Source organism: Notechis scutatus, chromosome 2 (genome assembly GCF_049901735.1).
Source record: "Notechis scutatus isolate UNSWTSFEM ecotype Mainland chromosome 2, rNotScu1.2, whole genome shotgun sequence".
NCBI lineage: Eukaryota > Metazoa > Chordata > Lepidosauria > Squamata > Elapidae > Notechis > Notechis scutatus.
Window position 1 is genome coordinate 76,127,841 of NC_142010.1, and position 24,110 is coordinate 76,151,950.

General features: G+C 39.1%; 1 protein-coding gene across 2 annotated transcripts in view; it reads right to left on the minus strand.

Moving 5' to 3' along the window:
- Window positions 1-24,110, minus strand: part of NDST1 (N-deacetylase and N-sulfotransferase 1) — a 111,221-nt gene that overhangs the window by 44,163 nt on the left and 42,948 nt on the right. The gene's annotated exons all lie outside the window — the stretch shown is intronic.

A 24,110-nucleotide genomic window follows, 5' to 3' on the forward strand; every position in this document is an offset into this window, starting at 1 on the left:
TATTGTCTCTGGAAGAATCTTTCAATATGATTGAATTCTAAGCCATGTGGAACTGAACATATGTTTGATTGCATGTTATTATCTAGCTTTAATCTGAACTGCTCGGGCAAAGCATACTACTTAACAGTCATATACAATTACAACCGCTTCCCTTTTACTGACCACAGCTCTTAAAAGTACAGAATTATTGTAGTATTTTCTTACAGAACCATAACACTGGTGAAATATTTGTCTGACATAGCAGTATTTATGTGGATGAAAAGAAATATTAAAAAGAAAATACCAGTGGCAGCAGAATTCCAATATCTCCTTTCTGGTTTTATTGCTTACATCAATTGCAAAAAGAGGTTTAAAAATAATCTCCCCTCCTTAAATTTCACTCATCATTTAAGAATGTAGATCCTGGCTAAAGCAATCATTCATATTTAGGTTTTGACTACCTTGTGTCAATGCCTAATATGCATGCCCTAATTCAGTACAGTAGTGTTGCAAACTTGAAGTTTATCAGCATGGTAAGCTGAAACAAGGGAAACAATTGCCCATCTGCCAACATACCACTATTATTTAGTGCTCCTTCCCACCCACCACTGGCCCACAGAATGACCCGCAGCTATATCATCTAAACCAGGGGTCGCTAACCTTTTGGACCCCAGGGACCACCAAACTCATAATTTTAGATCCCAGGGACCACTAACTGGTTCTGTGGGCGTAGCCTAATTTGTGGGTGTGGCTTGGTGGTCATGCGACTGACTGGGCATGACTTGTATGTAAATATTATAAATATTTATATAAATGTTGAATTTTTTATAAAAAAAAGAGCAACTTTTACCCAAAATCAGGCAAAGCAGCCAGGCAGATTGAGTTGCTCACAGAATCACAAATTCATTCAGAAATCTATCTGCCATTGGCTAGCTCAGTCTGTCACATAAAATTTGCTTGCAAGCAAACTCACAAAATTAACTCACAACACACCGTGCATGTAAATATTGATTTTTTTATATATAAAAAAGCAACTTTTATCCAAAATCAGGCAAAGCAGGCAGACTGAGTTGCTCACAGAATCATTCAGTGATCTATCTATCTGCCATCAGCTAGCTCAGTCTCTCAAATTTGCTTGCCGTGAGTCTGCACTGAATTTGCCTGCAAACAAACCTTCAGTCCTAAGGGAAGTTAGGCTGTGCTTAGCTAGAAAGCAAGAAATCCAACCATTTCCTGCTTCCTAGCTAATCTAAATCTCCCAGCAGAGCAGAACAGATGATAGTCGGAAAAAGGAAAAACAGCAACTTAGCAGACAAGTTTGCCAGGTAAGGAGTGAGTGGGCGGGGAGAGTTCCCGCGGGCCATATGGGCTGAGCAGCCTTGTGTTTCTGCGCAGCCCGGATTAATTGCTTTGGGGAGGGTGCTCTGGGGGTGAGATTTCTCTGCGGCCCACCAAAATTTTCTCATGGCCCACCAGTGGGCCATGGCCCACCAGTTGGCGACTGCTGATCTAAAGTATGAAATTTTAAGAAGATTGGCTAAAATAAGTGAACATTGTGCTAGACTATCTCACATGTTCTCAGAGAAGGTTTAATTCATGGTTGAACTTTGGACATTAGGATGTTCAGGTAGATAGACAAAAAACATGTCTTGAGAATTCTTCCGAGCAATATTTTTAATTGTTAAAAGTACTACCTTTTTTGTATATCACACACACAAAGACAGATATATATATAATTTCCAAACTACTGTGTTACTCATTTATAATCTTCCCACATTTTCCAACTAGCACCTTTTTTCAGTAAATCTGAAAGGTATGAAATAATAGAGTTGCAATATAATTATTTGCACATGTGAATAGGAAAACACACAACATATGCAGTAAGAATGTATAGTGCAGTTTCTACATATCTCTCCACCAATTCATTTTTATTTCTATTTGCAGAATAATTTTTGCCATGAAAAAGTCCTTTTAAGAAAGTGCTTTCCAGCTGTCCTGGTCTCCAAATCTCATTTTTATAAAAATGTAAAGGAAAGCACTTATGTCTCAGAAATAGTTCCTGCCTTTTCTTTCTCTTTATAGATTTCCTAAGACTGTAACGAACAGCTTCCTAAATTTTCTTTTCTTCTGAAATGAAGGTATTATCTTAGCCTTGTACCCTCCAATTAGTTACTTAAGTATGGGATTCAATATGTTCTTTCTTTCATTCTTTTGGTGTATACATGAATAATTCATCAAAGTAAATATTTTACAGAATAACTAAAATAAGGAACTACTTTGTACTCTGGTGATTGGGTCCTGAATTATTTTTTCTTAACACTTGAGTTTCCCCAACCAACCAACAGGAACAATTGAGTCAACAGATTGTTTCCTGAAATTGACTAAGCTATCAAATAAGACCCTTTGTCAGAAAATAAGAACTCTTAATTCTCTGGAGAAATCAATTAAACTTGTTCCCATTTTCTAAAATTTATCAGGAAACAAGCCTGCTATAATTGTTTAGTTTTATATTACAGGCAGAGACTAATAGGAAGGAACGTCTTCTGTCAGGACCTAGAAGGCACTCACCCTCTAAAACATCCTCTCCCCCGCCCCCTTCAAAGTCAGACTGGATCCAATCTTTTTGGTCTTCCGGAAGGGCTGAAAATATGGCTTTGTCATCTGGTCTGGGCATCTACTAATGGTGGTGTAGACTCAGAAAAATCAGCTGCTTCATTTTAGAAGATTCCTTGGGTGTGCTTATTCCCAGGATGTGTAGTAGAGATAGAGGGCAAAGAACACAGTTCATGATTGATGAAAGGCCACTGTAAATGATTGTCTTCTGCAGAGCTATAATTCAGGCCCTTGAGTAGTCAAGATTCTGCATGTAGCTCCAAATCTATTACTCCAGAAGATGCCGTCTAACTAGGAAACTAACTGGTTAATTTTGAGACATGACTGTAATTCCATTAATCAGGCTCACCCAGGTGCAGTTGATGGGATTTACAATAAGTTATAAATATATATACTTAAAGTGTGGGGAAAGGTGTGGCAGGAACACTGCTGACTTGGCTATACCTGTCTTCTGTACAAATAGAAGGCAGCAAAACAGAGATAAAAAAAGGGTGAGAGGACCTGATAAAACAATTGCTTAAGTTTTTATCTGGAAGTAGCCCCAACTCCAACCAATTTCCTATCAGTCAGGATAGGAAATGCTGAGCTAGACAAACAAATGATTTGTCTGGATAAAGCAGATTTCTAGAAAAAAACTATCTGTGATTATAATTTTAAAAATATTGTCCCAAGGGGGCAACTAGAGACAGTACAATAATGTTTCCATATTTATACTTACACCTGTGACTTTTGTAGAGAGACAATTCTAGAATTTTGTGTCTCTAGGAAACAGGCGCTTTCTCTACTCAGAACCAGTAATTTATTAATGACCAACTTACTTTGATTTTTGTCCTTTTTTTTTTTTACTCAAAAAACCTCCCATCTTCTCATACTAACAAGATTGCAGTTTCAATTATTGGGAGGGCAACCTTGAGTCAACTCTATTCTGAAAATCTTGTTTAACTTTTATCAGTCTCCATGAAAAGGAAATAGCTCTCTGGTATGTTAGCTGATGGTATTCAGTCCTTTGGGTATCCATCCTTCAACAAATCCATCAAAGACCAAGAGTCCCCAGACTGTAAGGAAGCTTTCAATATATGGGGAGGAAGATGAGACACTATAGAAGAATCAGAGCCCTCTACATTCCAAAGAGCTTCTGTTACTATTCTGTACAATAACAGTTCAACCACAGAACATTCCTACTTACTGCTAGAAGATTTTTTTTCAGACTTTCCTGCTTTTCCCGCACTACTTAGGATCCTAATTCATTCTGTATTCTTTAGTATTGGCTTAAAACAATCAACCTACACAGAGGTTTAATTGCAATTATTACTGGAAAAAAAAGTATTGCTTAAATATTTGAAAGACATGTTTATTTACAATATAATAAAATCAGAATTTAGGAAGCAAAATAAAACACAAAGCAAAAAGACTATTTTGCTTTTTAAAAAAAATCTAACTGCACCTGGTGCAATTTTCTATCCTCAAAAGTAGTTCAATTTAATAGGCTGCTGGAGAAAACCTTTCTGATACAACACTGTTTTAATTTGTGTTTAGGGCTGTTTCAGAAATGTCTATTAAGGTATTTTCTTTTTGGCTTGGTTCTCATTATCCAACAACAGAGTCCAATCAATCCTTTGATATTCTCCCTCTACTGCCATCCCTTTATCCATTGCCAAGCATAGGCTTGGGTTGAACCTGTCACAGGGTTTAGAAAATCCACTTGCATTATAACATTAAAGTCCAGGATATCTCTTATCTTTGTAGCTTCAAAGACAATAGATATAATTCCTCCAAGCATTCAGTCAAATTTATTTTGCTTCCCAAAGTAGAAGCAAAATGACTGGGGGAAGCTGGGGAGGGATTATCTCCACATTTGGCATACAAACAAGAAAAGCTCACCTTCCAACTATGTCCCAGCTCAACTGCCTGTAGGCTGACTCTCTGTACTTAATGCAGCCTCTCCTAATCTGAGATCCCTGACAAACAGCATTACAATCAACATAGCTTTCTAGGCAAATTCTCTCTACACACACAGGTCACCTCCAACTCACTAAGCTTCAGGAAATATTTCTTTAGTTTTTTTTTCTTCTCACACAATCTAGAAGACCACCTGCTGAAAGAAATATATCTTTGAAAATCCCCAGGGGTAGAGAATGCTTAATGTTTCCTACTAAGGTCAGGACTGAGCAGAGTCTCTAAAAAGAACATTAGCCAAACAAAATGTAGAGCTTGGGGATGATGGGAAATTTTAATACCAAATGAACCCACACATTGTGCAATCAACCATTATTATAAGCGGCATACATATTTACATTTCCACTAATGATTGTGTAGGAAGTTAGCACCCACACCTCTCCTAGAAAATTGAAATATCCTAGGAAATATTAAAAAGGCAGAATATTTCCTTTAAAAAGAGTAGAAACTCAGAAGCAGAAACTCACCTCAGAAGCAGCAGCTCACCCCCACCTTTGTTAATGGGTGGGCCATTAAGGCCTGGGCCAGAATACTTTACATAACAAAGGTCTCCAGGTAAAGCTATAGCAATTGCCAAAATCCCTTTTCAGTGCATCATCATCCAGCAAGGCTCAACCAAGCCTGGAACTCAGGACAGCCTACAGAGTTGCCCATGGCCCCATGGGAGTCTGACAACCAATTAGAAACAAGCTTCAATTCAAATCCCAACAAAGGTTATAAAACCCAGGCACTCTCAGCATATCAGTCCCTTTCTTGATATCTTCCTTCACCTCGAAGCATGTGATCATCCTTCCTTTTCATTCTGGAGCTCCAGGCCATGAGTTCCTGTCCACCATTAAACCTTCCAAACAGCCTCCATGTTTCCAGTGTCTTTTTCCCCACTTGGAACTGAACCCACAACGATATTTCTTCCAACAATTGTTCTCAACAACTCTAGCTAGATCCAAATCTCTTAAATAAAATAAAATATTAAAAAAATTAATTTTTCAAGTATGCCTAAATTCAAGTTGGTGTTAAACGAAATGTAAGCTATTCAAAAATTCCCTATAAAAAAAAAGAAAAATAAATATCTAAATAAACACAAAGATTGGTTTTCTATCTAAGAATGAACAGAGAGTTGAGAAGCATATTTAGAAATCAAGATAATGACTTTTTTCACACATTTTTATCACTGAAGGAAAGATTTGGAGCTTGATAGCTTGTGACAGGCTTGTCAATTGCTGATTTTAATGCATAAGTCAATGGATCTACTCTTGAGTAAACCTCAAAAAAGTAACTCTACATTTAGTCCTCGGTTAATAACCGCAATTGATATTGGGACTGCCATTGCACAGTGGTCATAAAATGTGATGTCATGTGACTGTATCATTTACAAATGGCAATCTTCATTGCCCTTGTTAATCAAGGACCACGTGGAATGTCATCTTTTATTTCTTTTCAAAGTAATACTCCATTATATTCAAATCAGCAAGCTGAAGCTGAGGGTAATGCATATTTAACTTGTGGGGTTTACTATTGTATGATGTTGTAATGTTCTATCTAAAAACTAGACTGACTTGCCCCCCTTCTACTGATGAATCTAGACCACAGAACTACAAGAAAGCGGGTTCCTGGTGTGTCCTATATAGATTCTTCCACGTGCAAGGTTTGGAAGCAGCAGGTCTTGAAAAAGATAGAGACAAGCATCTTTCTGGATTGTCCCATGTAAAAGGAGAAAGATGTTCTATTTCTGCTGCAAACAGGAACCAGAGACGTATCTGCAATTCTGCTTGCACCTCTATGGGCTGCAAACAATGTCTTCTTATCCTTGGTCCTTTTCAGCACCAGTTCTAGGGATCTGCCAACCATCCCCCCCAGATGATTAATACTCAAGGGTCTAGTATAAAACTGGACGGTATCCACAGAAAAATCGGCCATAATTCACAAAGGCCATCACTAATTTATTTAGGCCAGGGGTAGGGAAACTTGGCTCTTTTATCACTTATGGACTTCAACTCCCAGAATTCCTGAGTGAGCCATAAAAGGTTCCCCATCCCTGGCCTACATTTGTATATTAAACAGTCCCATTCAAGTCAAAAATTGATTTCCCCCCACAACTGAAAAACCAGTAGGCCAGGGATGGGGAACCTTTTATGGCTCACTCAGGAACTCTGGGAGTTGAAGTCCATAAGTGATAAAAGAGCCAAGCTTCCCTACCCCTGATTTAGGCTAACATTACCAGTGCTGAAATCTCAGACACAGGAAATGCATCTACAATTCATAGGCCTTGACCATAACTGAATTGCTGCTATTGCTCAAAGTGCCATACATAGCACATTAGTGTTGGTAGCACATTAGTGTTGTTTTGGCTACCTAGTCATCCACTCCCATCCTTGCATACCATTGACTTACAGGATGGAATTGCTGATATGTGTAGTAGCGCCACTGTTTCTTTTGGGAGCAAGCAGAGTACGTTGGCTGCAGCTGGAGTGTGGGCAGCAGCTTGGTTTATCTCTATTCCCTGAAAATCAAATTAAACGAGAAACTGTGGGAAAGGCACTGTTGGATCGAATAATCTCTCTCTTGAGAATACCTCAGAAGCTTGTAAAGTGAAGTGCAGGGTTGGGAATCCTTTTGGCATCTGCTCCTCAGTTAGAGAACTCCTGTTGCCTTGCCAGGAATACTGACTATATCTCTGCCTTAGGCAAATTGTAATGCCGAGGGTGGGGGGGAGAGGAGGGATGGAGCTCTTTCAGTGTATGTTCACCCATTTCTCTTTCTGAGTCAACCACTGACCATATGTCAAAAGGAATCCCAGAGAGAGTGTCAAATTATTATTAAATGCATACTTTGCCTTTCTCTGCATATAAGCTTACCATAAGTTGGCTTACAATAATAAAATACCAAAGATAAAGTCATCCAATACAATTAAAATAAAAATTAAAATCACTAACATTTCATATCCCCCCATTCCCACCCGGATGATGCTCAGGAAACTATTAAAGATTTGGCTATTGTCCCAGGCTTTAGGGCAGAGTGATAGTTGAACCCATATTGGAATGGGGAGTTTTGTTTGTCTTAGGTCACTCATGATTTCTTTTGGAGTTTTGTATCTTTTTTCTTGCATTTAACTGTAAGCTGTCCAGAGTCATTGAGAGTTGGGCCCCTATATTGTATGCATGTACTGTGTGTGTGTGTGTGTGTGTGTGTGTGTGTGTGTGTGTGTGTATGTATGTATGTATGTATGTATGTATGTATGTATGTGTAGAGCAGGGGTTCCCAACCTGGGGTGCTCACACTCCCTGGGGGTGCAAGACGATATTCCAGGGGGTGCGAGAAAAGTCCAGGTAAATAATAGGATATTGGCTATATGTTGGCATTTTTATTTATTATGCAATGGATTAACTTTGTTTTCATTTTAGAGTTAAGTATCGTTATTTAGTGGCCGTCACATACATAGCTGAAAAGATTCAATCCTACCATATATTTAACGCGTTCAGTAGTTCCTAAAGTCTAAATTTTAGAGGGTGCGAGGTTCGAGTGAAATTTCTTTAGGGGTACGGGGTGAAAAAAAGGTTGGGAACCACTGGTGTAGAGTGATGGGTCCTTGGACAAAGACATTTACTCCACGATCAGCAAGTCCAGCCAGACACTATGGCAGCTGCATACTAGAGTTCTCAATCAACACAACATCCATATCTCTGCAAACTAAAAGTCTACAGAGCTGTGGTCATCGCTTCCATCTTAAAAGGATAAAAGTCATGGATTTTGTACGGAAGATACATCAAACAGCTAGATAAAATTTGCATGTAGGCTCCCTGCTCCATCCTTGGCATTTATTGGCAAAATCATACCTACAAACTGGAAGGCAGAGTCCGCCAGCATTGATTCTCTGAATGTCAGAGCCTAGATGAAATGGATGGGACGTGTCATCAGAATGGATGACCATTGCATGCCTCGCCAGTTGCACTAGAATGTACTGGAGTCTGGGAAGAGACCTCAAGGTCAACTATGCAAGCAAAGATGCAAAGATGCTGTGAAAGAATTCTATGTTCCTGTGACATCCAGCAAAAGGAATTAGAAGCTACAGCTGCTGACAGAACTTGCTGTTTTATGAAGACTCTGCTGGCTTTGAAGATACATCCTTCCAAAAATTGATAAAAAATAATGAGTAGTGTGTCCAGGATAACACCCACAATTATTACAGCAACGGACTTCCAGTTCCCCCATTATGCCAGACTCTGCACTTCAAGACTGGGACTACAAACCATTTCCATATCCACAGATGAATTGCTCAACAGCATGTCTTCTTCAAACCTGAGGGATTACTGTACAGTAGTGGCCAAAATTGTGGAAACTTTTTGGGAAAAGTGTATTTTTATGCCATCACTATCAAACAGGGAGATCTTGGTCTCATCACTCCAAACAACACTGTACCATTGTTCGTCTGTCCAGGTAACAGGGGTTTTAGCCCAGTTTAGTCTTTTCAACCTTTGTTTGAGAGATAAAGGTGGCTTTTTTGTGGAATTCTATATTTTAGGCCAAATTCTTGCAGTCTGTGCCGAACAGTCCTTGCACTCAACTTCACATTGCATTGCGCCATTTCATCTTGTATACATCCAGATGATTTTATTCTGCCACATAGACACATAGCCTCTTAATTCTTCTATCATCACTTGCTGTTGAGCATCTTTTCCTGCCTTTACCAGTGTGGTTTTGTAGTGACTGAGTCTCCTTATATTTCTTCCAAAACTTAGAAATGCCACCTTTGGTTAAGTTTCCATCAATTTTTCTTCTAATTTCTTTATAACTGTAGCCTTGTTCACTTAATAATACTATTTTACATCACTTTCTGGGTGACCAGGCAACTCTTTGCACCATTACTTTAATTTTATTACGTTTTACAAGCTCACTAAATGAAAGAACACAAAAAAAAAAACACCAACCAACTTGATAGCAACCACAAAAGACACTGACAAATGTCCTCCTCTCAGCTTCAATACAATAACTGAATCCTACTGGGATCTGATTGGCTCATTGCCAAAACAAGATGATACCTGATTGGCTCTCTAAACACTCATGCTCATTGGCTACAATCAAATGAAGGAAAGCTACCTGATATCAACCTACGCAAGTTGGGCTTCCTTTTTCTGGTTATTTGGCTATAACTTTTCATAGAATACAGATAATTGAACAAACTCTGTTGCATTATATTCTTGATTAAATTATCTTTCCATTGATATATAATTTCATGGTGCTACTCCAAAAAAGTGGTGTTATTAGCTATCAAATCTCAAAAATACACTTTTCCCAAAAGGTTTCCACAATTTTGGCCACAATTGTATGTATGCAGGTATGCATAAACATAACACTTTTACTTTTTACTATCAATTTTTTTAGTAGTTTATGTGTGCATTTTGTATGCTCTTTCTCCAGTTTTATTCACATAAAAATAAATAATTAAGAGCTTCACTGGCCTGGTTTATGCAGTCAACAATAAAAACAGAGAAGTAAATTATTTTCAGGCATCACTATAGTGGGAGAGGATTTCAGACAATCTGGAAAAAGTGCCCTATTCCATATTCAATCCAAATCATCCCAAAAGTTCTCAAAACTAGCCGATTGTAGTGGAATGTCTGATCAGTAAGATAGGATTTCCTACAAACTATGGCTCTGTCTTCTTCCTACCTTCTACCTCTATGCAGCCACATCACAAAGAATCCAACTGACATACCTAGGAGAGATGATTTCTCCCTTCATCTCTCAGCCAAGTCTTTGCAATACATGCCGCATCAACAATTTCATCCAGGACTAAATCCTGCATAATAGATATTTTAATAGAATTTGACCAGGTATTACAATACAAGACTTTTAAGCTGGAAGGCCCATTTTTGCTTCACCTTGAAGTCTTCAATTACAATGCAGCTTGACTGAGCAGGGATGATATGACAGGAACTTTCAAGCACATGATGAGTTGTCCCTAACAGGAGTATATGGAATAACAGTATTTCATTATAAGAATACAGATTTTTGTTGTGCATTAACTCTCTAAAAGGCAGCAGCAGTTTGACAGTGGGGCCAAGCCTACTTCTTGGGGGAGGGGAGGTCTATGACAATTCGCCACAGCCAACTCGCTGTGGCTAACGTGCCACGGCCAACTCACCACGACCAACTTGCCATAGCCAACTCGCTGCAGGACAACTCGTTACAGCCAACTTGCTGAGGGACAAGAGTTACACTAATATTAAAGAAATAGTGGAATGGAATAATTAAAGAAAGGATGCAAAAGGAGGGGCAGAATGAAACGTGAATGGCAAAAATTAAAATATTTTTTTTATTCTAAATAATTAAATAGAATTGTTAAATTGTCCCGCAATGAGTTGTCCCACGGTGAGCTGGCCGTGGCAAGTTTTCCCAGTTCTTTCTCTGGAGACTTCAAGCAGAGATTAGATAGCCATTTGTCAAATATGGTTTAACTTGGATCTCTGAATTGAGAAGAAGCTAGATTCCATGGTCTAAATAACCCATTAACTCTAGAAGTCCTACTCCCAGATTTTTCTGAAGTCTCTCTCTTGAAAGGACACAACCAATTTATCCTTCCCCATTGAATATTTAAGGACTGTTATTCCATCGTGTATCTGTTAATACAGTATATATGAACATTCACAGTGCTGGTTTAAGGGTACCCTCATGCCATACCAAAGATTTGCATTTTTAAAATGATTCAGAAAGAGGGACAGCATTGGTGCCAGCTCAACATTACTGCACCAGGCTACTGCGGATTCGGCCTTCTCTCAAAGCGGGCCCCACACTTTCAGGTTTGATTATTTTAGTATCTATTCTCCTAGTATCAGGCAATCCTCAATATTAATTAGATTCTCTGCAAAAAAAAACCAACTTCTAAAGCCACTGCTTCTTCACAATTCACATGTGTCATAACATAGGAATTAACTTTTAAAATGTGAATATTAATGTGAAGATGACTTGAACATTACTTTCAATTTGGCACTTTGGGTGATAAACCATTTAGATTATGAACTTTCTGTCCCAGTTTTTAAGCAAAACTAAAATTATACTAATTACTATCTGTCTCTTGGGAAACTGGGTTCTAATAAGAGATGGCAGACATCGAACAGTATTGGGTTGTTTATCTAATAGGCTGTCTTAAAAGAGCAGCCGGTTTTCACATGAAAACAAGTTCCAAGATCAGCTCCATGTCAATATCACAAACTGTACATTCTGTGACAACCTCTATGGTCATCAACAAGTAGCTGATTATCCCCAACAGAAAAACTGAACACTGAAACAAGAATAGAATAGAATTTAAGCCAGTAAAAATACATTTCTACTTACTTGGCAGTATTTGGACTTGTCTGAAATGTTGGCAAGGGAGAAAAATGAAGAACAAGTTATTAACTACTGCTAGAAAGCCCAGTCTTGAGCTTGGCAAGCAAAGGAGCTGATGCAAGAAACGTTTTTTTTTCCTGAAACTGCTTAATTCTACCACATTTTTATTTTGAAATACAATGATCAAATCCCTGCTATTCCCATAAAAATTAGGAATTAAAAATAGAATGATAACACAATTGACAAAGAGGGAGATACTTTTCTAGCTCTCCTATGATAGCCACTGTTGGTCAAAGGTAAAAATCACATCCATTGAATTTATTTCATGTCATTAATATTGTTTCATTTCAACTAAATCCCAAAAAGAATGTATCATGTGGGTATTTGGATGCCTTCTTTTCTATACTGAGGCACTTTATACCAACTAGAGGGATCAAAAAATGATGACAGAAATTGAGTAACTGGTCTTCTCTATCCCTCTCCCTGTGACACACACACACAGAAAGAGAGAGAGAAAAAGGGAGGGAGGGGGAGAGGGAGAAGGGGAGGGGGGAGAGAGAGAGACATGGAGGATGTAGTGGACCCAATGCAAGGATTGGAAAAGGTGACTTTTTTTTTTAATACAAATGCTTTCCATACCAATGCTATCTTACAGACTGCACTTGCTGGAGGGCTTCAAAGGAGAAAGCAAAGCTGATCAAATAGTTTGTTCCGTCCTTATTCTTGCTTCTCCCTTTTATAGGAATCTGTTTAAAAACATTTTTTCCATAAGACAATTTAACAAACAAAACATGTAACAGCAACAAAAACACCTGAAGGAAGGCAAAGAATCTGGAAAGTAACTGTTTAACCAGTGCATCACAAACCTCACTGTTCTTGGTCCCCAGAGCAGGGCCTCCTCCCAGAACAAAAGAGATGTGCTAATCACTTGAAATGTGAGCAAAATGTGTTCCCTCAAGTCTGGCAAGCATAAGAGTGATAGTTTCTCACACTGTTATGAAAGACCTGTCTCTCAGCACTTGCCCTTTTTTTAAATGTTTCATTTTGCTATGGCTTAAATTGCATAATGATAATGTATTTGGGGAATGCTACATAGAAAATATCAACCTTAAACCAGCAAAAGCGCATTTTATACACAACTGATTTTCCATTGAGCTGCTCCAAGCATCCAGAGAGTGGGAGGTGCTTAGTCTCTGCTTGGATAGGCTGGGCTTAATTACTAGGACGCTGTTACTCTTCCCTGGCTCCTTCCTAGCATCCCCCAGTTTTAGCTCAGCCTTTGGTGTGATAGGCAGCTTATCCTTGGCCAGAGCAGGAACATTTCAGGTTTAATTAGTTAATCAGTATTCTAAATTCTTTGACCATCTTTCTCAATTCCGACAGCAAATTGGTAAAAAAAAGGGGGGAGGGGAAGCTATCAGAACGAAGCAGATCGCTTTGGCGATCGGGCCAATTGCCGCCCACAGCAATCGTAATTTGAAGTGGCAGCCATTGCCTCAGTGGTGACTTGGGAAGGTCTACCATCCATCTCCCATCACCCACGGATAAAGTGTTTTCTTAGGGGCACTACAAATTTATGTCCGCCAGTGGTGCATCGTTACCCGACCTGGGACCTTAACAAGGTACTCATAGCACTCACGAAGGGTCCATTTGAACCTCTGAAAACCGTTAGCCTCCATTTTCGCACATACATGGTTGGTTTTCTCATGGCTGTAACATCAGCAGGTCGTATATCAGAAATTGCAGCTCTATCTGCCCGAAAGGACCTCTGTATATTCCATGCTGACAGAGTGGTGCTTCGACCAGACCCCACGTTCACACCTAAAGTCAATTCTGCCTTCCACAGGTCACAAGAACTAGTTCTCCCTAACTTTTGCCCCAGACCTTCTCAGGGCCTAGAGCATCAATGGCACCGACTGGATGTCCGCAGAGCTCTCCGTACTTACATAGAACGGCTCCTTTCAGAAAGACTGAAGCTCTTTTCGTATCCTTTCAGCCAACCTCCCAGGGGCAGAAAGTTTCTCCTTCGACTATAGGCAGGTGGCTGAAGGCCACGGTAGCCAAGTCATACAAGACTCAATCACTGCCTGTGCCTAGGGGCATCATGGCCCATTCAACAAGGAGTGCAGCAACTTCAGCGGCCTGGGCCATGCAAGCTCCTATTGCAGAAATATGTAGAGCGGCAACATGGTCTCCCCATCGTCTTTCATTAGGCATTACAAAATTGATGTATTTGCTTCTGCTGAAGCCTCCTTTGGTAGGAGGGTGTTACAATGAGTCCACTCGGACAGTGGGAGAGCTCCAACCCAGACGGAGACCCTCCCGTAGGACAAACAAAGCTTTGGTATGTCCCACTCTCTGGATGCTCGGAGCAGCTCAATGGAGAAGGGGCGTTGGTACTTACCTGATACGCCCGTTCTCGGTGAGCTGCAATGAGCATCCAGCCCCACCCAATATCCATCTGGTGGGGTCCTGTTCCGGCCAACGACCAATCTGGATATAAATTTTTAAAAAAAACATGCAAACAGACCAATATAGAGGATGGGGGTTGCATCACCTCGTCTTCACCAAAACTGGGGGACGCTAGGGAGGAGCCAGGGAGGAGTAACAGCGTCCTATTCAAATAAGCCCAGCCTATCCAAGCAGAGACTAAGCACCTCCCACTCTCTGGATGCTTGTCGCAGCTCAACAAGAACGGGCATATCAGGTAAGTACCAACGCCCCTTTTCTTTTCATTATTGCAAATTGTAAAAAAACAAAAAACAAACCAACCCTCATTAATGATCACGGTACGGTTCAGAAAACCAAAAGCCTTTGCATTAGTTTTAAAAGATAAATTTTAGACTCATAATTTAACAATAGGTTTCAGTGTGAAAAAAACCAGCACATTAATGAATGAAAAACATACATTTGTATACCATCTTCTCTAGAAGAGCTTACAATGCACGAGCTAGATCATAAAAAGATAGCATAGTCACAGTTCAAACAGCATTACTCCTTTACCCCTCTTACCCAGATGACTCAGTGACACCTCCAACCCCAAATCTTTCACTAGTTTTTGAAATGTGAGAAGGCAGAGGGTCATCCTAACCTTGGGAAGAGGTGGTCTACTCCAAAGGTTATTTATGGACATCTTCCCCACAACTTCACAGGAGAGCATACCTTGTGGTGAAATGGGTGGCATGCAAATTTAATAAAGATAAATACTTATCTCTATCTGACCGTCTTTCGAAATGGGAATTTTCCTCTTAGCTAATACTTTCTGAGCTAACTGTGAATCAATCAATTAATTAAATCAACTTATGCATAATTCTAAACATTTGGAAAATTAAGTACTAAATGGTTCTCTTTAAAACAATTCATTCATAGATGGGGTTGGGGGTTTCTAGGTCTTTCCTTTATGCTTTTCAAGCAAGAGAACAGATATAAAATTCTCAGACAATATGACCACGTAGAAATGGGATACAGGCTACCAGCAAGATTTAAAGATTGATAATTGTTTAAGAAATGCAAGTTGTTTTCTTAGGTTAGGAAGAAAGATTTTTATTCAATACCACCATGATGGGCCCAAACCCAAGGAAGCTTGAATAAGAGAGATACATAAAAGAAACAAGAACTAACAGTTTCTATTTCACAAAGAGCCTTTAAATCAAGGACAGTAATTCATTCCTGGAAATAACTAAAAAAAAAGCTGTTAAAACTATGCTATTGATGCACTGTAAGAAATTGAGAAATGCTAGCATTGAAAAAAAAAAAACATTACTAGGTGCAAATGGCCTACAGATGTGTGGCAAAAGTTTATGACTTAAATCTTGGCCTTAGATCTTTGTAGCATCCAGGCCACCATTCTGTTCACATAAAAGAGTGGAAAAAGAAAGAGTTCGTTAATGTAATCTGCATTTCTATCATGGATTTGAAGTGCTATATAAATGTTAATAGATATTTAAAAATATAATCTAGGAGTCTAGGGGGACCTCTTAAGTCATGGGATAAAGACAATGCATACTGATCATTTTCATCCTCAAAGGGGGTCAAGAGGGGGGGGGAAGAATAACCTCCATAGCAACTTTGTTTTGTACCTGGCATAAAGGAAGATCAGATAACATAAGGAGGGAGGGAGAGTAAGAGAGAGAGAAGATCCTTTACATATTTTGCATCTTAATGACAAACATTCTGAGTTAGCATTAAGAATTTTCAAAGGAAATAACTTATTATTCTGTCACAGCAAAACCACAATGTTTTATAGCTCCTTAAAGACTAATATTAATTATGGCATAAGGCTTTCTTGACTATGCAGCAACTCTCACAAGCTGAATACACGTTTGCACCTTACATTTATGCATACAGATAGTCCTCAACCTATGAGTGTAATGGAACCTGCTTATGGTCCTAAGTTATGGCAGTGGTTATGCAAGACTTCCATGTGATCTCCTCGCTTAACGACCATAATCCCTGCTGTCCTTGTTGTGGTCATTAAGTAGCTACATGGGTCATTAAGTGGAGCATGAGGTACCTCAGGGGGTGGAGAAGACCCTGGGAGGCCTGGTGCAGGCCTAGGTCCCCACTGCAGCACCTCCCCAGCTCACACGTAGCCTACCCTAAGCCTCCCAGGGCCTCCCCAATCCCAAGGCACCCCGTGCTCCACTTGCCTTCCTGCTGGATCCCATATCCTTGAGCTTCCTCCCCCCCCCCCACCCCATTATGCCTTGGTCCACTTATCTTTCCCAAAGATCACGTTCAGAAAGGAGAACCGTCTGATTCTACCTTGCCGCCTCCCTATATGAAATCTATATGGCACAGCCCTGAAAGCAGGCACTAGTTTGCTAGCAGCTGCAATTCCCAGATCGTGAGAATTGGGCCACTCCCAAAATGATGCTTACTTCCAGAATGGCACACCACACGGTCTTTGTATAGGAAGGCCATGGCCATATCAGCTGGTTGTCTTTCCCAAAGATGATCTCCTGAAGTTGTAAATAAAAGGAGGTCTGATGGGGGAGGAGGTTGTGGGACCCAGTGGGGCAGGAAGTGAGCCCAAGGCCTGGGGCGGATCAGCCAGCTGGGAGATAGGCCCAAGGCAGACCCAGTGGGGTAGGATAGAGCGAGGGGAGAAAATAGGTCAGGGGGTGCTGCAGCATTCCTGAGGTCAGTCCTAAGCATGGGCAGATTGCCAAGTGCTGAAATTTTGTTTATGTGATCAGGGGGGCATTGCAGTGGCTGTAACTTCAGGGATAGGCCTTAAGTCCCTTCATTCAACACCACAATTTTGAATGATGGTAAGTCGTGGACTCCCTGTATTAATAATTCAAGGTTACTTCCTCTTCTGCAGCAGGCATTGTGGTTCAGATCCTATTGAAAACAACAAAATTAAAGAAACCGGTAGTTTCAAATGCTACAGCTTGAGGAATTCATGAAAGTCACCTCTCTGAATCATAAGCAAGAGCAAAGTTGTTAAAGCAAAGTTGTCTTAACTCTTAAAGCAACTTCAACCAAAATTTGTGTAGTTTCTCTCTTTATACAGTACTAAAAAATTTCATCTCTGTTTGTTTGTAAGCTTTAATTGGTCAAAAACAGAGGTGGTATTTAGCAGGTTCTGACCGGTTCTGGAGAACTGGTAGCGGAAATTTTGAGTAGTTCAGAGAACTGGCAAATACTACCTCTGACTGGAGATTTTATAGTATCCTTCCCCTGCCATGCCCACCAAGCCACGCCCACAGAACCGGTAGTAAAAAAAATTGAATCCCACCACTGGTCAAAACAGTGCATTATAGGGCAACAATTTTTTAATCAACATTCTTGGACTAACTTACAGAATGCATCCAAAATCTGGGACCCAAAATCTGGGACTCCCATGGCACTGAAATTTGGCAAAGTTGTGGCTGTTTTAGCATTGCCGCAATTAGCTACAGTCATGTGACCACCATTTCCAGCACTATCTGCTAGCTTATTATAAGAAAACACAATGGGGAAGCTGGTAGAAATCAGAAGTGCTTCCACTGGTGTTTTGTTTTGTTTTTTTGTCCACCCATGTGGTAAGAAAATATCTCTGAAACAATGACACAATGGATCACATGTGTAGTAAACCAGCCACTAAATTAGCTTGTTTCCAGAAAATAAATTGCCAGAATAGTGTTTACTGTGCCAAAGGCAACAACGAAAAAGTGTTACATAGTGTAAGACTTGTTCAACCAAGAGCGTAACATACACCATCATCTTTCATTAAATAATTTGAATAATAAATGCCTGGATGCAACTAATGGAAACAAAACTTTAAATCACTAGTTGTGATCAACTCCCCCCAGTTGTTTTTTCTCAAATAAATGCTTCCACTGGCACAAAAGTGCTTTATTAGTTTTATCTAAATGTAGGGATGGGGCTTCCTGGTGGGATCACAACTGCAGTGGAACAGAATGTCTCTAGTCCTTCACCAGCTTCACCCACGAAGAAAATTATTCCTCCCAAATCTAGAATCTAATTTTTAAAAATTGCTGCACACACAACTAACGGTTCTCTTGAGCCTGGCCAGGTTTTCTGCTTATTGTTAACAAGTGAAATCCATTCTCTTAACCAGTTTTAACTATCCTTGTGAGCACATGGAAGTTGTGCACCCATGTCCCCAACTCTTTGGAATGAAAGCAAAGCCAGGGGACAAGCAGGGGGGAAAAGGGGGCTGTACAATTGCTGATATTCTATTTCCAAGCATAAAGCAGCTTTTTGGTTCTTGCACTTTCTGAATAAGCCCTTGACAAAGACCCCCACAAACACTGCTCCATGCAAGACAATAATGTCCTTTGAGACAGAACAAGTGATAGAGACCCCCACAACCTAGCCATGTTCGGAGCTCTCTCTGCTTATCGTTAACAGCTAGGCCACAAGCCTGTTAAGTTGTTCCTCATAAATAATTCAGGCCTTCCCCCTCTTCCCCTGGCTGCTGAGTACATTCCACGTCCTGGTTTGCAGTTGAATCCAGCAGCACTGTGTCAATAGAATCGAAAGCCAAATTACACAGCCCCAAGACAATCAGGAAAGCCAAGAGGAAAGAGGGGGGAGCAGTGGTTTTCTTGCCCCCCCCGAGATCGGGAGAACAAAAAAAAAAAAATGGGGAATTTGGGACACAGCGAAGAGAAAACTTCATGTGAGATTTCAGAATGCATTCTTCTTTTCAGGGGGCCAAACAGATCACATGTCATTATTGATCTGTGTGAAAATGGAAGAGACACATCAGAAAACAATTATCCTTTAAAATCATTAGGTTATCCCCCTTTCCCAAATATGTGAAAAGAGCATGTGTACATACTATCTAGGGATTATCTTCGCTATCAGGATGTCTCTTCATAAAATGTACTAGGACCCAAGAAGAAAATGCAAGAAAGATTTCAGAAGAAGTCTTTGGCTAATCAAAAGGATCAAGGGCCTTTCTTATAATTAGGTCATTAAAAGGCATACCAAGATGGCATCCATGGAGATTCCCAAAATTAGGCTGTAAAAAAGCCCCCCCCATTTTGGCCAATCTGAAAAAAACAGTGTGTGTACAGCCTAGGAGAAAGATCCACTGAATATCCTAAGGAATATATTTCTTCTTAGCACCAACATCATTTGGAATAGGTGCACATATATTCAATATTCTGTGAATCTTCTATTTTTTTTCTTCCAATTATGCTTGATAGGGGAGCTCATATTTCAGATCTATGAACATAGAATTATTCCAGCCAACTGCTTGCAGATTTCCCTGCTCAAAAGAACGAACCAGTTCAATCAAACTAGGCACCGCTTGACATAAATCCACACTACTGCATTCAGATAAGTATTTAAAAGCAATACTGACAGAAGGTCATTCTTACACAATCAGATGTGATCACTTTCACCATGCACTGCTTGTAGAATGCTAGCTGAGCTGGCCAATATTTGTGCAGTCTTGCTAATGTGCAAGTCAGACCATTTAAGAAGATGGCAGCTAGGGACATCCGATTTTCATTTGGGGAGGAATTTGGCCAAGTTTAATTATCATAAACAGAAGCCAATAATGCCATCTTCACCAGTATTCTCACTGGCCTCACAGCAGTTAAGATTGCTTCCGGCAGGCTTTGAAGGAGTTTTATAAAAGGGAGATAAGGAACATCTTAGCAATAGATTACACAGCCTGCTTAAGTGCTTAGCAAACAGTAGTCACAGGGTTCAGGGGATAAAACAAACAACATCCAGGCAGGGAAAAGAGCAGAGAAGGAGAGGGAATGTGCTTTAACAAAAGAAATGCTATGACTTTCTGGTCCTTGGTCTTTTTCTCTCCCCTAATACCATTTGTCTAATAAAGACATAGGAAAAGCAAACAGCTGAATTAAAGGGAACACTCTTGTGGAAAAAAAATAATTCCAGGCCATTATGTCCACAACTCCGATTAAGTCATTTAGCCAGAGCTTTCAAATATATTACTGTAGCAAGTACTTAGAAAATATCCTGCAACCCAACTGAATCAATCGGGAAACCTTGAACAAGCTCAGTCTTGCTAGATTCTAGTAATTTTTCTGTATTGTAAGAAAGATGTATTTTCTAAAGCTTAAAAAAGGTTGCTTTTCTTGTTTCTTAATGGTGTATTTCTTGCAGTGCAGTCTAGTTGAGGACTGACATTTGTAAAACATATTTTAAGAGTCAGAAAACAGAACGTAAGTGTTTAAACACTACAGTTAATCTTACACTGGGATGACAATCCCTACTCCCCTGTACCATTTTGACTGTTGCTCCCTCAAAATACCTAAACCAAGACAGCTTAGAGGAACTGAAGCAAAAACATACTTGTAATTCTAAGGAACATGCTAAAAAAAATGAACTATTTTAATATGAGATAGCACAATAGCAGAGATCAGCTCCAACTCCCACTATCACCTTCCATTTAAATCTCCTCTCCTTCACTAAATCTTATTTCAGTTGAGTATCTCCTTAAGAGCCCAGCCACTTTCAGCCACCAAGAGTACACTGACCTCCCTTACTAGATTGCCTTAAAAATGATGTATGTGGAGGGTTTCAAATATGACATAAACCATTTGATAGATGTACCACCAAGTCAATATTAACACTTAAAGACCATATAGATGGATATTCTCCAGGAAGATCTCTCCTCTCGGCCTGGTCCTTCAGGTTTCACAATTGAGTATATTCATCTTTGCCGCAGGTTGCCATCATCCTGTCTTTTTTCCACTTTTCCACTACTGAACAAAGATAGTGAACAGCCAACATTTCAGGTAAGCATTAACACAATTTTCACAAATCTGTGGATAGAACAGTCCAGGGTCTTCAACATTAACCTCCTTAGGGCTTCCAATCAAATTTCTTGAGCGCTTTAAATCTAAATCTGATCCTTGTCCCTCCGTATTAATGCCAGATCACATTTATTAAACATCACGTTCAGGAAATATTTCTCATTACTATAATAAGATTATTCATGCAACATGGTATTGCTGTTACATCAATTCTTATGAAAATGCTATAGTCTGCACAATTGTTGAAAAGAATTTTGTATCAGATGGCTGCTCTGGTTTGTCTTGTGAACTGCATTTTTTAGCTTAATTATTTCTGTAACATATCTACCTTCCAGAAACTTTTACTTTTACTGTGGATGGGAGAAAAACATTTTTTCTTGAAAGTGATCACAAAATTATGCTGATCATCATTACTATAAATATTTATAATTATAAAAATATTTAAATTAATGAAATATTAAATTAAAAATTATTGTAGCCACATCCATATTTTGATATTATCTTCATTAATCTCTCTATTTTAATAATTTTCAATTACACTGAAATTAAAAGTTACATTATCACCCTGTTGATTTATAAAAATGAGCATAAATGCTAGTCGGTGTGAACTAGCTATTCCATAATCTACTACCTCACGTGGCAAAGTTATTTTTTATTTTTATCTAGCTTTTCCCAAACATCTCTCTCTTACAAATGGCTCTCTTGTTATAGCAACCCTGTGCAGCACACTACATTCATGGCTGAATGGGAACTTGATCCAGTGGCCTCATCCAACATGCTGGTAAATTCATCTTTCCCACCTTGATAGACCTCTGCTTCATTTTCTTACTAATTCTAACATCCTTTAATCTCATACACAAAGTGTTTTTCCTCCACTACCACCCAAAAAATTGAACGTGCAGCAGAACAGATTGTGCGCTCTTATGGATATTCTAACCAGGAGAGAATTTGAGGTCAAGAGTGGCATTAGCCTTCTCATTTAGTCTTAATTTAAAAATACATGTCCACTTCCTATAATACAATAGAAAGGAAATAAAATAAGGCAGGGTGCCAAGCAGCAGCTGCACATACAATTTAGATTCTCAAAATCTTGACATCCTACAACACCATCAGTAAACCACTACAAGAAAATCATTAGAATGGTCAGCCTTTAGGTTTTCTTTTCAGTTTGTTCTGTAGAAATCTGTTTCTTCCCTTGTCAATGACCCCAGGGACAAATTATTTTTTTGATGTGTCCATACATGCTAGGCCTTGCTTCCTCTTCCCCTTCCCCTATCAATCCATACAAGAAGTAAGACAGGTTTGCAGGGCACAAGGTTTAACAAGCCACTCATATTCGCTTACCTATCTGGTTAACCTGGGGAATACAAAAATGTATTGTTCCTTTCTGGGGAAGAATGCAATCTAAAGATTATTGAAGAAGATAGCTAGAAATGGGGTGTAAGAATTGCAAATGAAGTACTTCTCTTCTTGATTTAAAAATGCATTGTGATCTTGGCTGCAGCTTTTTCAGTAACTTAATCAGCCTGCCAGCTGTATGGTCCATTTGTATCTAAGGCTCTTTAACTAGTATGAATTGCTCGCCAAAGAGGCGTGAGGTGGTATTGCAAAAAAATCTTTATCAAAGCACAAAGATGAGAGAAATACAAAACAGAGCAAAAGGAGTACAAAGAGGAGAAAAATGAGTTTACCCAGAAAGAGGGAGACCTGTAAAGGTACACACATACAGACACACAGAGTCACACACACACACACACACACACAGAGAGAGAGAGAGAGAGAGAGAGAGAGAGTGAACGAGAACAGAAAATGAAAATGAAAATGAAAATAAAATGATCAAAGATATATTAGAGATTTAAAGAAACATCTAGCAGTGCAGAAATGGAATGCTATGGGGAGACAAAAGAGGCTAGGAGATAATGTATTACAAATACAGAACACTAAATTAAGCTGTTTACTGCTGAATGAATGTTTTACAGAGAGATTTCAGTAGGTAACTTTGCTCTGGAAGTAGCCTAAAGCGTGATCTGAGTTGCATACCTTTAGAACAAGGCATTCAAGCGGCAGGTGCTCTGATCCATAAAAAAAGCTCACCAGTAGTGCTTAAACAAAGAATTCAAAATACAGAAGAGACCATATCAGCACACGCAGCCACATGGAAGAATTGATATACAAGGCTACACTCACAGACAAAAACCTAATTCAAACAGCATAATATTCATGAGAGCAAGTAAAAATCCTAAGATTATTCAGCCACAGTCTAATATCTTACAGTTATAGAGTACCTGCCCATAATGTTCTACAATCAGAATAAGTCACTGTATGTTTATTGATGATTATTCAGCGAGCTTGACTAAATAAACACATACACCTTAAACTCATTTTTAAAAAGGCCGCAGATATTTTAAAAGGTTAAGCATTCAAGCTTATGCAGCACACTTTTGTATTGCCAAGTAACCAGAACACCATTTTTAAATAATTTTTAATATTAAAGATAAAAAAGCAATGTCTATATAAACAGTGTGTTGTCTTGAGTACAGTTGATTTTGAGAAGCAGTAATAATAATATTCATAACATCAATAATCACATAGTAATAATATGTGCTTATCCATTTTAGTGAATCTTCAATGAAGTTAATCATTCTCTTGTGCTTTTGAGCTTCTAACTTCTGTTTCTGCTAGTTAGAGAACACCATTTTTTTAATTCTTAAAACCCTGCTCATCTGAAATGCATTCTGTTTTCTTGTATCTACTTTAATCTAAATCAAGAGCCAGATATTCTATTTCTTTTGTTTCTTCAAAGTCTCAGCTGTATCTCATGCAATCTTTCTCTTCCTTCACCAACTTCCTGGACAATTCAAAAGCTCATCTTTGTCTGAAATAATGTAAGTTAATTGTCACACTGGCACTTTATGTACAATGTACACACAATAAGAACTATCATAAGGCTTGTCTTCTGTATGCATCAAAAGAAAAAGTGTCATT